A 14,932-nucleotide genomic window follows, 5' to 3' on the forward strand; every position below is an offset into this window, starting at 1 on the left:
ATGATATCTGGGAAGATCCTATAATCAATAACTGTGCGGCGTGTGTATGGATTGGTGTTCACATTTTGTTGTTTCATTTCGTTCGCCATGTCGTCTTCTGAATTTTTTTAACAGGAACCAATGGGCAGCCACCTATTTATTCTAAGTTTTCTAGTTAATAAATAATCTAATCTAACACCAACACAGCCAGTTCATGAAAGCATCCTTGAAAATGATAGATATACCTCCATCATTTTTCTTGTCTATTTGGTATATTTTATACATCAGAGATGCGCAAAATATATCAAAACGGCCAGGCCTACTGTGCCTTATTTAAGGGGCAAGATTATTCAGAAACATCGGGCCTGTTTAAATCAAAGACGATGCTTCAGAATCCAATAAATGGATGAAACGTGGACATCTCGTACCGTACATTCCGTTGTTATAAATGATTGGTCGTTGGGAGCATCTAATCTTAAAAAGTTAAATGATGCTCCATTTTCCTCGAGTGGTTGGGACATGAGCACTAACTCTTGTCTTAACCTGGGTCTGGCGAAGTCGAATCGCAACCAGCTTCAGACACTATCCAAGACGCATTGCAGCAAGCTTTACTCTGTTCGAACGGTTGTCAAATTGATAAACAAAGCAAATGTGTGCAAGATTGTGAGTGACTCTCTTGAAATATCGATTGGTGGTTGTAGTCTGTTGTAGTTCGTTGTTATTGTCGGTCGCGTTTGACACCGGAAAACCCCACACCCGACTTTCGATTTTATGCATTATGGCGCATCATTGTACAAATACAGCGCACTATGTCCGACGTTATGTTTTATGTACAGATTGAGAGTAAAATCGATTGGCGCGTGTCGAATTTTCCGGTTTTCTACTGTATCAATAATATTTGGTTTTCATAAAAGTTCCTAAGCAGTTAAAATACGATGTTACGCAAAGTTTTGCAGCTACACTGCAAGTGCACCGGTGAAGAGAAGTTTATTTCGCTTTCCGAAGGATCGTTTCTTGCGCCGCGCATGGTTGATTTTTTGCGTTTTTACGTTTGTTCATCAAAACTATGAATATGTTTCCAAAAATAATAACAACTACGTTTTACTCAGATTACAATACTCCCTATCTGTTTCTTCCATATGAGCTTTTATAAGAACAGTAAAAAATGGTTCGATTTTGACAGTTCAAATTGGTTTGAAATCCATTATGAGCCCGCCAGACCCAGGTTATAACGCCATTACTCGCTTTCTGAAAAGAAAATGTGTATAAACTAAAAAAAACGGGTCTCTAATCAATCTACAATGTAGATTCTACATGAAAAGTTCGCTAAGACTCACAATGACTCGCAAACTTTTCCTTTTGTGTGTCTATATTTACCGTAACTAGGTTAACATAATGTTAAGAGCTAAATAAATAAAAAGGAAGGATCTCAACCGAATAATCCTTGAAACTCCCGAATACAGTTCAGAAAAGTCTCTTGGATCTTGATTTTGGAAAACCGCTACTCGTTGCCAGCCCTCGGAAAGAGATGCATCAAATGCAACAGTCCGGCATATCTCGGCCGGATTCACACCATCGTGATCAGCTTGGGATATTCGTTGCCCATCAGCTAAGACAGTTAAGTTTTTAACATGATTAAAATAGTTAAAATCACCAAATGAAAATCAGCAGCAAAATTAAAAATGTGTCAACTTTCCAGCGCGACCTACTTCGATCGTCCTCTAAGTTTCCTAGTTAATAAATAAAACAAAATACCTATAATTAAAGTTCCCTTAAATTTGTTTCAGAATGCTTGATCGGAAGGTTTGTAATACCAGGGAACAACAAGCCCTGGGATACACTAATAAAGTAGTCTTCCGCTGTCAAAGCACAGCCAAATTTTACCTCATCTCCGTTGATGCACTGACCTCCCGCAGTAGACCGGACCACCTTACTCAAGAACAATCACCACACTCCCGGATCAGCGAAACACTCCCGGGTCAACTTCCTTCTCGAAACAATCGCGAACACCACCGCCAACGAAGAACAGCCAGTCCAGCGGAGCAAAACCGGACCATAATTCAAAAAAACGAAACGCAAACATGAAACGATTCACATCTGAACCGAAGCAACGACTCCGGACGAATACGCAAGGAAATTGGATCATGGAGCTCATCATCGCAGTACGAAAGGAATCAAATTCACACCGCACTTGTTACGCACATAAATTACCTACGCCGTGAATGTGATTCCTAGAAAAATTAGCCTTTGCGGGCAGCGCGTTTCACGACCGTTTAATCCTAGTGCCGTTCATAACGATCTCAATTCAGCCCGGACCTGTATCCAGTTTACGGTCTTGAAAATGTATGCTCATTAAGGCTCTGAACCATTTGGCGAATTTTTTAACTTTTGGTTAAATTTTGACAGATGGAAAGTTATCTATTAACCCTGCTATCCGAGCATGGGTATTTCTGACAGAAAAGAAGTTAAATTTTGACAACCGTGGGTTGAAAACCGGTCGATCGACAGCACGGGGATTTTCGAACATAGAAAATAACTTTCGAAATGTCACTTTTAACCACGAGTTAAAATTAACTTGGCAAATGGTTCACAGCCTAAATACGACGCTAGTTTGATTTCTCCCAAGCTGTGATATGTGTTATGACTCTGTGATCCAATTGATACGTGTATTCATCCGAAATCACAGTCCAAATCCATCCCGGAATCACATCCAGTCTTCGGTATCGGAACAGTGACGTAAACAAAACAAAAGTTTCAGACAAAAAATAAAATCGACACGGTTTGACGTAGCCAGCCTGCCAGCCATCCCTTTTCAACGATGATGCTACAATTTAATGAACACAAAACGGAGCCAGATCTTCTGAGTTCGCGTGTAAATCCAAAATGAAAATCAAAAATAAGTGGAAATCAATAGTTCAGTGAATAAAAATACATTGACATAAAATTTGTAATGCCTTTTTACTTATTTGAAAGTATACTAGATAAATTTATAATATTACAATTCAGTAATGATAAGGCATACAATACGACGGTCAACTTTATTTTTATCATCCAATTGTTTGCAAATGACAAGGCATGTCTTTTTCCCTAAGATTTTATGGATGACAAGTTAACCATTCCCCATGTTATTTTGCCAAAAACTTGTTCCCGAAAACCGTCATTTTCGTAAAGTAACTATACCTAACCGCCCTTTACCCACACACTTAGAAAAAATCATGTAAATTTAGGTGCTCTGAGAGTGACATATACGAGCATCAATTTTGACATAAATTTGAGTCATAACAGACGCAAAATATAGCTCAATCAAACATACTTTTCGTCGAGCAACGAACTTTTCAGGCTCGCAGCACTTAATATTACATGACATGTTTGTTTACGTCTCATCTTTTATGTCAAAGACGGATTACATTACGTGTAAAATTAGTTATTTCTTAGTGTGCATATAGTACATTTGCCAGTTACTATATGCTGAATCACGAAAACTATCTACGGCATGATACGTTTATCATTTTTCGGATGATTCTGGTTGACGTAGCGTAATCTTAGTAAATCGTTTAAAGCGGTAATGCATATCCTTATATTATGGTTTGGGTTTATGCGGGCACACATACAGTTGATACATTTTTATGTGGTTTGTCTTCTGCAATGTACGAGGCTGACGTTTTGGCAAAAATATATTAATGAAACAGATGAATAAAATAATTAATTTTTGTTTCGTGTATCAGCTGAGATAAAGGGGGCGAATTTTTCTCTGTATGGGCATTTTACTCCCATTTACCCTAGCATTGATTTGCAACCAGAATCCGTCATGCAGCAAATGTCAACACTTTTAATAGGGAAGAATGGACACACATGATCTACTGTTTTAGTTTTGTATATCGAAAAAAAAATCAACATTTGATGTGACATTCGAGTTTCGTGGCCTCTTAAAAGCATCTTAATAAACATCAGTGCTAATGAAGTGGTTGCGTTGAAGCTGATCTACGGCAAATCAAGGGTTGTACCGTTGAACGAGATAAATCAACAGCTATAGGGAGAAGATTTGCTATCATGTGGTGGGGAACAGTACGAGATGACATTTGACGTCTAGTTCAGAGGTGTAAATAATTCGATTGATGATACGAATAACATTCCAGCGCGGTGTTCAACCAATGGTAGCTATTGGTTTCGAAGAGTTGATAGCTGTAGCGACGCTGGACTGCCAACTCAACGTCAGCTAACGCTGAATTTGCATAAGAGACATTATCCACGGTTACCGATTAACAACCCTGATTGTTATCCAGAACTTTAGTGATTATAAATAGAAATCTGCAGAAACTCTTTGAATATGTGAATCGATATTTTCACAATTGCAGTATTAAACCATTGAGTGATTAAATATTGGCCATGGTAAAAGTTGAGGAAGAGATGAAAAATATCGATCGGTTCAATGTGATTAAGGGTAAGCTGCAGAACTTGAATCCCATTTTCTAAATGCGTGAAAGGTTTCTTAAGGACAAGGTTGATATAATCCACTATTGGCCATTGTGATGGATAATTTACCTAGGCTTCTTTCAATCTTGTCCTTGAAGTCGATGGCTGAATCAGGATCAGATTTACCGAGAGACCAGAAGCTTCCAACGCTTTTCAAAATTTGACCCGAAGGATCAGAAGCACCATGTGATTTTGCCGGAGATATGATCCACCAATTACAATGGATACTAGACTGATGCAACATTTGACTTTTTCGCTCCATAGTGCTTTAATGGTTTCAAATCGGGTCCTGATAAGCCTTCCAAAGTTACAACTCATTTGGTTAGAAACAGACTTCGCACAAGCCATTTGAAGTTTACATGTAAATTACTTTGGGAAATCTCAACTTTTTGTTCATTGCCTTCTACTCTTTTCCCATATTGGCTGTGAAACAGTTCGATAGCCATTCTTATAGAAAATTTTCTCAGCTACAACTTTGCTCAAGATTGTTTCTATGTAAAACGAGACAGGAAAAAGTTATTAATTATTTAAGAGATTAGTAAACTTATGACATGATCAAGCAGCTGCTCTGTCTCGTTTTACATAGAAACAATCTTGAGCAAAGTTGTAGCTGAGAAAAAATTTTTTTTGCCATCTCAGTTTCTCACCAAATGGGTTCAAATTTTGAGAGGTTAGTTAGGATCCGATTTGGAATCGTTTAAGTATTGTGGAGCGAAAATTTCAAATTTTGCATCACTCTAATGGATACCGTTATTCCAGCAGTTTAAAATAACAATCCTATAACTACCACTCTAGCGATGCCCATGGAACAATATTTTGATATTTTTCCTTCTAGAACTTCGAGAAAATAGGATCTTATTTATGCCAGGCTAACTAATATTTGTTAGTTAATTTTCTTTAAATCACTCTTAGAAGGTGTGGCCTCAAAACTGCTCTACAATATGATTAATTTCACTGCACGTTAAATGCGAGCCTGATCATTAGATATTTATTTTTAGGCACACACACAAGCTACCAAACGAGAACCCTTATACCCTTATATTATATGTAAAGATACCAAATCCAAGGGTCAACGACATGACTGAAATGCCATTTAAAAGGAACTGAAGGTAGCTTTAGCCCATGAGTAAGAAGCTGATAGCTCTGCCGTAGATCCAGTAACACATTTCAGGATGTCTGGAGAGTCGCGCCCATTACAAGATTTGTTAAATTTGGTTGTCTCAAATTATGATTTTAAGTTCTAGTTATAAATGATTTTTTAACTGCTCGAATGAAGTGATGGGCTATTTTTTTTTTTTTTTTTCCTTTGGTTTGTTTTTTCCGTCGATCTTGTTTTCCGTGCTGAGCACCAATGCTACCGACGTGCCAGGAAGGCAGCTCCCACACCTGGACCCTACCTATCGACCCATCAACTCATGAACCGGGGACCAACGGCTTTACTTCCCATCCGAAGGAAGGCGTGATCAGAGATGTTATGCCTCAGAACATCCCGGCGGCGCCGACTGGGATTGAACCCAGGCCTACTGGGGTGAGAGGTAATCACGCTTACCACTACACCACCGGCGCCGTTAAGTGATGGGCTATGTCAAACAACAAATAAATCACATAGTTGGAGATGCTTAACGTCATATATCAGACTTAAAGTGGCCATTTTATACGATAGACGAGAAGATGAAAGCATAGAGTTGATAGTACCGTTAGAGTACGGCAGTGTGAAAATTGTATATACAGAGTAGAAAGCAGTGGCACCGGTGGTGTAGTGGTAAGCGTGATTACCTCTCACCTCAGCAAGCCTGGGTTCAATCCCAGTCGGCGTCACCGGGATGTTCTGAGGCATAACATCTCTGATCACGCGATCCCCGGAAGAGAAGTAAAACCGTTGGTCCCCGGTTCATGAGTTGATTGATGGGTCGATAGGTGGTAGGGTCCAGGTATGGGAGCTGCCTTCCTAGCGTCGGTAGCATTGGTGCTCAGCACGGAAAACAAGATCGACGGAAATCAAATCAAGGGAAAAAAGAGCAGAAAGTGAGCAAACGCCAATTTTGAGGAAGGTACAAATTGGGTTGATCATCTCCTTTACCATATTCCCCCAGTTGGGGAGGGATGGTGACGGGTATCTCTCCCCGCCACCACTGGCCAAAGAGATGATCGCCAATTTGCTCACATACCTTCGATGTGCAGAAGCAGTTCTATCGATTGTTTCACACTCAAGTCGCCATCTAAAGCTTGCCATCAATCCATCTAAATAAATCACATCAACATTAGCGTTTGGTGTCAATTACCAAGTCTTATAGATTTTTTTTAGAAAAAAACATCATAAAATATTATTTCATAGATTGAGTAAATGTAATAAAGTGGTTTCATAATGTCACATGTTCCAAGTACTGTAGTATGCTGATGATTTTTTACGAACTACTTCCCAAATTTGGCATCAGTTAATACAATATCAGATAAATTACAGAATAGCTAAGATTAAACTCAATATACTTCATGATCTAAAAAAAGCACACTGTAGTGCATATAAATACAAAAATAAAAACAGTTTTTCATTCAAAGTGTTTTTATGTTACTTCATACGCGAAGTTAGCGATTTTCAGAGTTGGTTGGAAATGCTAACATGAAGCTTTAGTGTGATAATTTATTAGCTAGAGAATGATCTTTAGAAGAGGGTAGGTGGATAGTTCCGTTAGAGTACGGCAGTATGAAAGTTGAATAGAAGTCTGACTTCAAAAACTGTCGCATTAATGGCCCTTCGCTCATTTTCAACTTTTCTTTTTTTTGAAAAGAGAAGAGGGAAATTCTCTTTTCAGAAAGCGAGTAATGGCGCTAAAGCCATAAGTCATAAAAGGCTAGGACAAGAGTTAGTGCTCATGCCCCAACCGTCAGAAGAAAATGGAGCATCACTTAACATTTCCAGGTGTTATGCTTCCAACGACCAACCAATCATATAATTACCTAAATCGGAACGTACGGTACTATATGTCCACGTTTCATCCATTCATTGGATTCTGAAGCATCGTGTTTAAATCTTCGATGTTTTATGAATCATCTTGCCCCTTAAATGTTGGACAGTAGGCCTGGTCGTTTTGATATGTGTGACGCATCTTCGATGTGATAGAAATAGACAAGAAAATTTTGTAGGTATATATATATCATTTTCCAGGATGCTTTCAAGAACTGGCTGTGTTGGTGTTAGTTTAGATTAGATTAGATTAGATTAGACAAACTCTCTCTGTTTGTCCCAATTTGTCAAATCCGGATCACTCAGGAACTCGCCGTTCAATATCAGGGGCATGGATATGATCTTCCCTTGTACTTCTGCTTCTTACATTATTTTTTCACAAAACGTTAGTACATAAAATCTATCATGAATAATGATAAATGATTAAAATATATGATTAATCATAATACCTAATCAGGATGTTTAGAGATAGATCATTAATCATTAATCTTAATCACATACCTCACGTAATTTAAACATTATTCTTTAATCATAATCATTGGAATTGAACTAATCAATTAATAAGCCCCGTAACGTGGGAAGATCTGCAACCGATTCCTAGTCCTGGCTGCTTCAAACTAGGGGAACAGGATTGTTCAGTAATCAAGGGAACTCATCTTTGTCCTTGTTACTTTGTATGCCTTGTTGCCAATACTCGGCTTTGCCCACCGATGATGAACTTGAAACAAGGAAAAAATGAGTTAGTTAGTCTTCACCTACGTGATTCCTAATCTTCTATTCGTTGTTTCCTAGTTTGAAGTGGTTAAGACCTGGAAGGGAGAAACAGACTCCGAAAATGTGAATGTCAAGTGAAGCCAGAAATGAGCTGTCACAAACTGTCAGTGGGAGCCAGCAGTACAAAACATCAATCAATGGGAAGTATTGATATCGAATACAAAGTATTATCTTGCTTGAAAACAATTTGCACTGCAAAATTTTCGTTTCTTCAGTTCAGGAATCGGTATGTAATTAAGCTAAATTGTAGTGTATCAAGCATGTTATATCGTAAATTTGATAGTTTTCTCAAAATGGAGGGGGTTGTAGAGATATTCAGGTACGGTTATTCTAAATTTTCGGGTTCGTGTCGGGTACGAGTATACGAAGAAAACATTTTTGAGTTCGGATCGGATAAGGGGTATATTTGGGTACGGGTAGCAACGAGGGGCACGCAAAAACTTCAACTCTGGCACAGGAAGTAGCCGTAATTAAATTAATTCCATTAATTACAGGGGTCAGGTCGGGTTCGGGTTCTTGAAATTTTTATGAATTGGGTACGGGTTTGGTTCGGGTCCTAGCGATTAGGACTCCCCTCTAAAGGTTTAACAATTCATTAAACTGCCGTCAATCGCAGTTCCGGTTCGTCTTCAGGAGGTAGCAAGAAAGCTTCAATCGACGGAACAGCATCTTTTTTTTTCGTTTTCTTCCCATTTTTATCGACGCGGAAGCAGTCCTCTAAGAAATGAGCCTGCATATAATTAAAAAAGATCATAGCAACATTGATAAAATGCAAAACACTTGTACCGTCAACACTTACGCTACAGACTCGCGTACTTGGTTTAATTTCGCCGGTTCCGGAATCCATTCGACAGAACTTAATCCATTGGGATCTTGTGATATAATCAGCAGAAAAGCGCAAAAAACCCAATCCAGGATAATTCCTGCTGTTCCGGCCGCAGTATTTCACCTGACACTTCATCTTGGCTGATCCACTACGAGTCTCTACAAGTGATTTTTCAAATCCAACTTTTCACAAGCATTAAGTCATCCGACGGTAACACGTAAACAACAGAGACACGAAAAACCGAAACCCCTCATTATGGGAACAAATCACTTGATATTTTTTATTTGCCAAGAATTTTCTTGCGCAATATTGTGATTGATTTATTAGATTTTGTGTGTAGTATTTGCTTCTCCCTCCCAGGTTAAGACTAGGGTTCTGATGCATGTCAATATCGGTGCCATTGCTTATTTTTGTTGCTAAGAAATCCAATTTTGACTGACAAAGGGGCGCGCCTTTGGAGGGTGTTCCGAAACTCCGGAGGGTATAAATAGCGGGACCTTTCAATTAGAATGGAATCCTTGCGATGAAGGCAAGAATGACAGCTGTATCAAAACCGAATACTTCATCATTCCTCAATAGTGATGGAGTAATACGACATGCACTAAACTAAGGACTCGGGATATACTACAATAGATCAAATTACTGGTCGCAGTGCTGTTATGTCCCGAACAGAGGAAAAAAATCAATGAATAATAATTCATCAGTATAGAAAATCCTCCAATCACGCAGCACTGCTTCTCAAGTAGCCAAGTGAGCTCTATAGAAGCTACCTCAACCGGTTTGTGACAAGTGTGCTACTAGGGCTTTTATGATTTCTTTAAATTTACCTTAAGATTCTTTTCGACTGTTTCAAAAAAAAAAGGTGGAAACCAATGTTTCAATGCCATTGATACAATTAGTCTAAAAATTGTATGAATGGCATTGAAATACCTAAATTGCATATGTAGGTAATATCCCGTTCACATTACAGCGTATATCACGTGATATACGCTGTCTTGCAATGAGCACTCATACATCTAGTTTTCACTGGAAGTCCTTTGTATGAGTGTTCATTGCAAGACAGCCTATATTACGTGATATAGGCTGTAATGTGAACGGGGTATAAGGGTGGATTATTTATTGAGAAGTTTATGAACCCCTCATTCTCTTGGGTGGACAATTTGTACTAATGATCCATTAAAAATTCACCAGCTCTCCTTCTCTCTTAAACAGTCATCTTGGTTTGAAAGTGCCCCAAGGACGAATTTCACACCAACTCAACCAGTTGTTAGCCGCACCCTCTCAGATTGTAATGAAATACTATCTATGGTAAAATATGACCCTTCTTACTGATAATAATTCCACCAAAAGTCTGCTCATATCAAGAACAACCTGTGAAAAGCTCATACAAGCTTTTTGTAAACAAACCTTCTTATGCCCTTTTCTCGCCACTCATATGACACCTACGCAGCCCATTAAGGAGAAGATTACCACCCCGAAAATAAAAAAAAATATTTACGGCACGTTTTTATTTCTCTCAAAACATTGGAAAAAATTATCAAAAATCCAAGAAAATCAGTATCTTCCTTAGATTCATTAAAAAATTTACATGTAGAAAAAGTTTTTCTATCTCATCATGAAAAAATATTGGATTCTCAGCAAAACCGAAAAGTTTATGTTTTGTGGTTTTTTGAGTCCAACTTTATGCCATGATAAATTACAAAAAATATTTTTGCACGTGAATTTTCTTTAAAAAATACAAAAGAAGTGATGTTTTTAGTTTTTTTATATCTTTTCCCAAAAATTTTAGAAAAATCGAAACTCATTTTTTTTTTCGAAGCGTTATGCTTCCCCTTAACATCACCGATTAGGGAAAATTTCCCCTTCCTGATGATGGTTTGCGTGGGTGACCTTCGGTGAGAAAAGGGCCTACAAAAGTTAGTTTAAAAAAAGCTTGTATGCCCTTTTCACATGTGGCTCTTGATATGAAATGATTTGACTGATGAATTCTGGCATGATGTAAGGTATCGCTTGCAGTATTTTTGCTTATTTTTAAGACCGAAAGTAGGTACTTCCGGGGGCCATTATTTTATGATTCTTCAATATTGTACACATTACACACAACTACACATAGTAACTTGGAGTGTTTGGTACGGTATGTCCACGCATCCTTCCACCCCTGTAGATTCAAGAAATGTTCCCATTCATTTCCAAGAATCATCTTTGCGGCAAATACAGCGCAGTAGGTCTGGCCGTATTATGTTTATATCTCAGATATGCTGTAAACATCAATTAGACAAGAAAAATGATTAGACTTCATCTAACCTAATCATTTTCCAGGATGCTTTCTCGTACTGGCTGCGTTTGTATTAGTTAGATTAGATTAGATTAGATTAGATTAGAAAATAGGTACCTCCGGGGGTTCCTAAAACATGGCCAGATGTGGTCCTGGGTACTTCAAATTACTTCCATTAAACTGGATTATGAATTCTAATTTAATGGGAGGTGTCACATGATGGGTTTTATTCGTTTTAGGACGGACCAATCATATCTCTGGCCCATGATCTGGTTATATCTCTGGAACCAGTAGACCTATTCCAAAATTATTCAAAAGGATTCTATAAGATCTTAGTACCTTTCATTTTGTGGTTGTTGTGTCCTATTCGGTTCAGTAGTTGTTGATATGTACGATTGTCCCCTAAATCCATAAATTCTAAGCACATCTCCGGAACCAGTTGACCGATTGCAAAGATATTCAAAAACTTATATAATAATAATATCGACTGGGAATGGATGAATAATGATGTTAACTGCTTCTTCAGTCTCAAATGAATCAAACGATTTTAATTTAATTTGCCCGAAGATTGGTCATGGGTGTTGGCCTTATTCAGGGAAAACTGAATTGACAGCGTTTTATTAGATACGTTTTTACAGATTTATTGGTTTGTATTCATGCAAAAAAAAATTAATATCGCATAAAAGTGGATGCACTTCAATCGTGTCGAAAATATGGTGTAATAATACTTGCCAAAAAGAACAAAATTATCATTAATACAGTGCATGAACTGTCATTACGCTACTTTTACTGCATGTGTTTATTTTTGTGGCCATAAAAATTACATGAAATTTTCGACATGTGTGTACTTACTCTATCGTTACTTTACTCAAAATGAAAAATACAAACCCCACTTTTTACACGGCCGATGAAATCAACTCATGAGTATACTTGTAGACTGATAAATTTTCCTCGATTTTCCTCGTAATGGAGCAAAATTATATACAACTACTTCCTAGACCTGCTAACAATGTAAATGTGCAGCCTTTACTTTGCTTATAATATTTTTCGAGTCCCAAATGTTTCCACTACATATGTATATCAAATTGTTCAGTTCATATGATAGGGGCAGATATTAACACAACTGAAGAAAAAGTACAAAGCTGAAATAACTGCTTAAGAGCACACTTCACACTCCCCAACTCAATTCCTAAATCTCAGCATGCCAATCTAAACCTGCTGCAATACACACACAAAAGGCAAATTTTCCCACGCCTAATTACCATCCTTCCTCCGATGAAGACATCATCAATTCATAATGAAAGTGCCAACCACCCGGTCGTACGTTCGTTAGTGTTTTCGTGATGATTTTAAAATCCAATAAATTAACTATCTGCGAAAACGCAAATATAATGGGTACTCACTGCGACTAGTTAGCTGGCCCGGGTGAATCGACCTAGGTGTCACAGCTCACACTTTCCTCCTAACGACTCCTGATAGAGAGGCAGCGTCGACCAGCGGGCAGCAGGGACGCGGCTCAATCCGTTCCAAGTTGTTAATAAATCTTTTGTACAGGAGCAGATTATTTATCACAATTATGAGAATTAACTCCTCTTTAAGAACCGTTTGGCGCACACACTCCAAACGCGCCCCTTTTTTCTCTCCTTTGGGTGTGAACTGTCCTACTCTGGTAGGTTCACAACTTCCGACGACGACAGGGAGCAGAGCAGAAAATTTCACGTTCACACTTTTTGTGTCACTTCCGGTTAAGGTTTGGTAGATGTGTCATGTGTGTTAATCTTGGGTCCTAACCAACTGACTTGTCGGAGTTGTTAAGAATCGATCATGACACTCGCACTTCATCGAACGCATGCTAGAATCCGCACCATCGTCTTAATTTTTGATGTTATAAATTAATTAACAAACACTAACTGGCCAGTTTGCCCACACTCACAAGTGACATATGTCACTTTTCGAACATCAAACAAATTGCTTCTTGTTAAAATCTCTTACACAAATATGGACAATTTTAATAATAATCCTGATAATAACACTATGAACATACACTAATTAATTAGTATAGGTTTGTCAAATGTTTCATAAATAATCAACACAACACAAATCACTTTTCTCCGCGGTTCGTTGGATACGGTAAACGCCCTCTGGATCCCCAAAAAGGTTCAACACGGCACTTGATCACCCGTAGCACTACTCTCGTATCAAACGACTGCCAAAAAAAAGTGGAGGTGTGACTTTTGATCTTACACGTACCTCTAATTAATTCACTTCACTCAGAAAACCGAAACACAGAAAGGAAAATGAATTCCTACTGCCCGTCGCTACTATCCACACGGCCGCTCAACACCCGATCTTCTCGTGAACGGAAACACAACCACCCTTGCGCGATGGTAGACGTCAAGTGCCATCAAGAGATGCTACGAGTGATGCTGCTGCGGAATGATCTTCAGGCCCACGGGGCCGATCTCTGTTTGATCTTCCATCTCGTGACAACCGGTTCAGCACCAGAAAGAGGTAGACAGAGGGTAACTTTGTGTGTGTCGTTTTGTACTGTGAATCAACAGAGCGACCATGCCACCGCCGCCGCCGGCCATTGACAGACCCGGTCAGAGAAGGAGTGAGTGAAATGGGTTAAGGCTAAGCGTGCGCCGAAGAAGCGTGAATGTATCGGACACATGCGACTGCTGAATCGTCATCAGGGCAAAGTGAAGTGCAGGTTTTTTTTTTGTTGAAAAGGGATTTCAACGACGATGGAAAATCGGAGTTTCAACCTTGTTAGGGATTCGCTTATAACATTTATTATAACATTTTAGCAAACTTGATTTGGGGATGAATTTTAATTTTGGAGCGTAAACGAACACCTCTCAGATAGCAGCTTAACCGCTGCCTCAAAACTGGATTTTTATTTCGATTGTGAGTTGTTATAACTAACACTCGAAATAAATATCCTGCCCATTAATGAAGAAACGGAAAATACGCCACCTATGTAAAATCGTCAAAAACAGTATCACGTGGTAGGTATCCATGATTCTGTGGTAGAAGGTTTTTAAAAAACTAAATTATGAGTGGTGGGTATTGAAAAATCGTAAAGTCTAGGTATGCCATATCAATGAAAAATTGTTAAATATCCACATTTTCAGGGCAATTTTTTTTTAAATTTAAATCTCAACGGCATGACACTCTATGACACTTCTACCATTTATAGCTTTATACACGATTGTATCGTGATTTCATTGATTTATCAGAATTTGGTTTTCAGTACATAAGCCATATATTGGCTAATGTAGCTTAAAGTACCAACCTACTGTACCTACTCTAATTCATGAAAGTAACAGTGCAGTTTTCGTTGATGACTTTGAGTTCCTCCTTCAGCAAGTCGTCTTAACCGTGTAGAGGTAGTTCCCTCAGAAGCGGAGGTACCTCGCAGAGTTCCTCTTTTTCCACGATTTGACCAGGTAGTTTAAGCTGCTCTACCAGTACAGACACAATGCACAGTGGTCCAAAAATTGAAAAATTTGGAAAAAACGTAGCTTCTGAAAAGTTGTTTCTTACTGCTAAGCCCTCATTTTGGTGTCAATTAATACTATGGTGGTTCTTATTATCATTGAAATAAAATATTTAACATTTTCATTTGCAGAAATAAAGG

The 14,932-nt window shown here is 38.4% G+C and overlaps 1 protein-coding gene across 1 annotated transcript in view; it reads right to left on the reverse strand.

Moving 5' to 3' along the window:
* byn (brachyenteron) overlaps positions 1-13,674 on the reverse strand; it is a 36,992-nt gene extending 23,318 nt beyond the window's left edge. Inside the window, exon 1 of the mRNA XM_065227930.1 lies at positions 12,693-13,674. The gene's annotated coding sequence lies outside the window, so the exon portion shown is untranslated. The remainder of the gene's footprint in view (positions 1-12,692) is intronic.
* Positions 13,675-14,932: the final 1,258 nt, after the last annotated feature.

The sequence above is a fragment of the Ochlerotatus camptorhynchus genome, unplaced genomic scaffold (assembly GCF_037179485.1).
Source record: "Ochlerotatus camptorhynchus isolate MF236.1 unplaced genomic scaffold, CSIRO-AGI_Acam_v1.1 ptg000277l, whole genome shotgun sequence".
Taxonomy (NCBI): Eukaryota; Metazoa; Arthropoda; class Insecta; order Diptera; family Culicidae; genus Ochlerotatus; species Ochlerotatus camptorhynchus.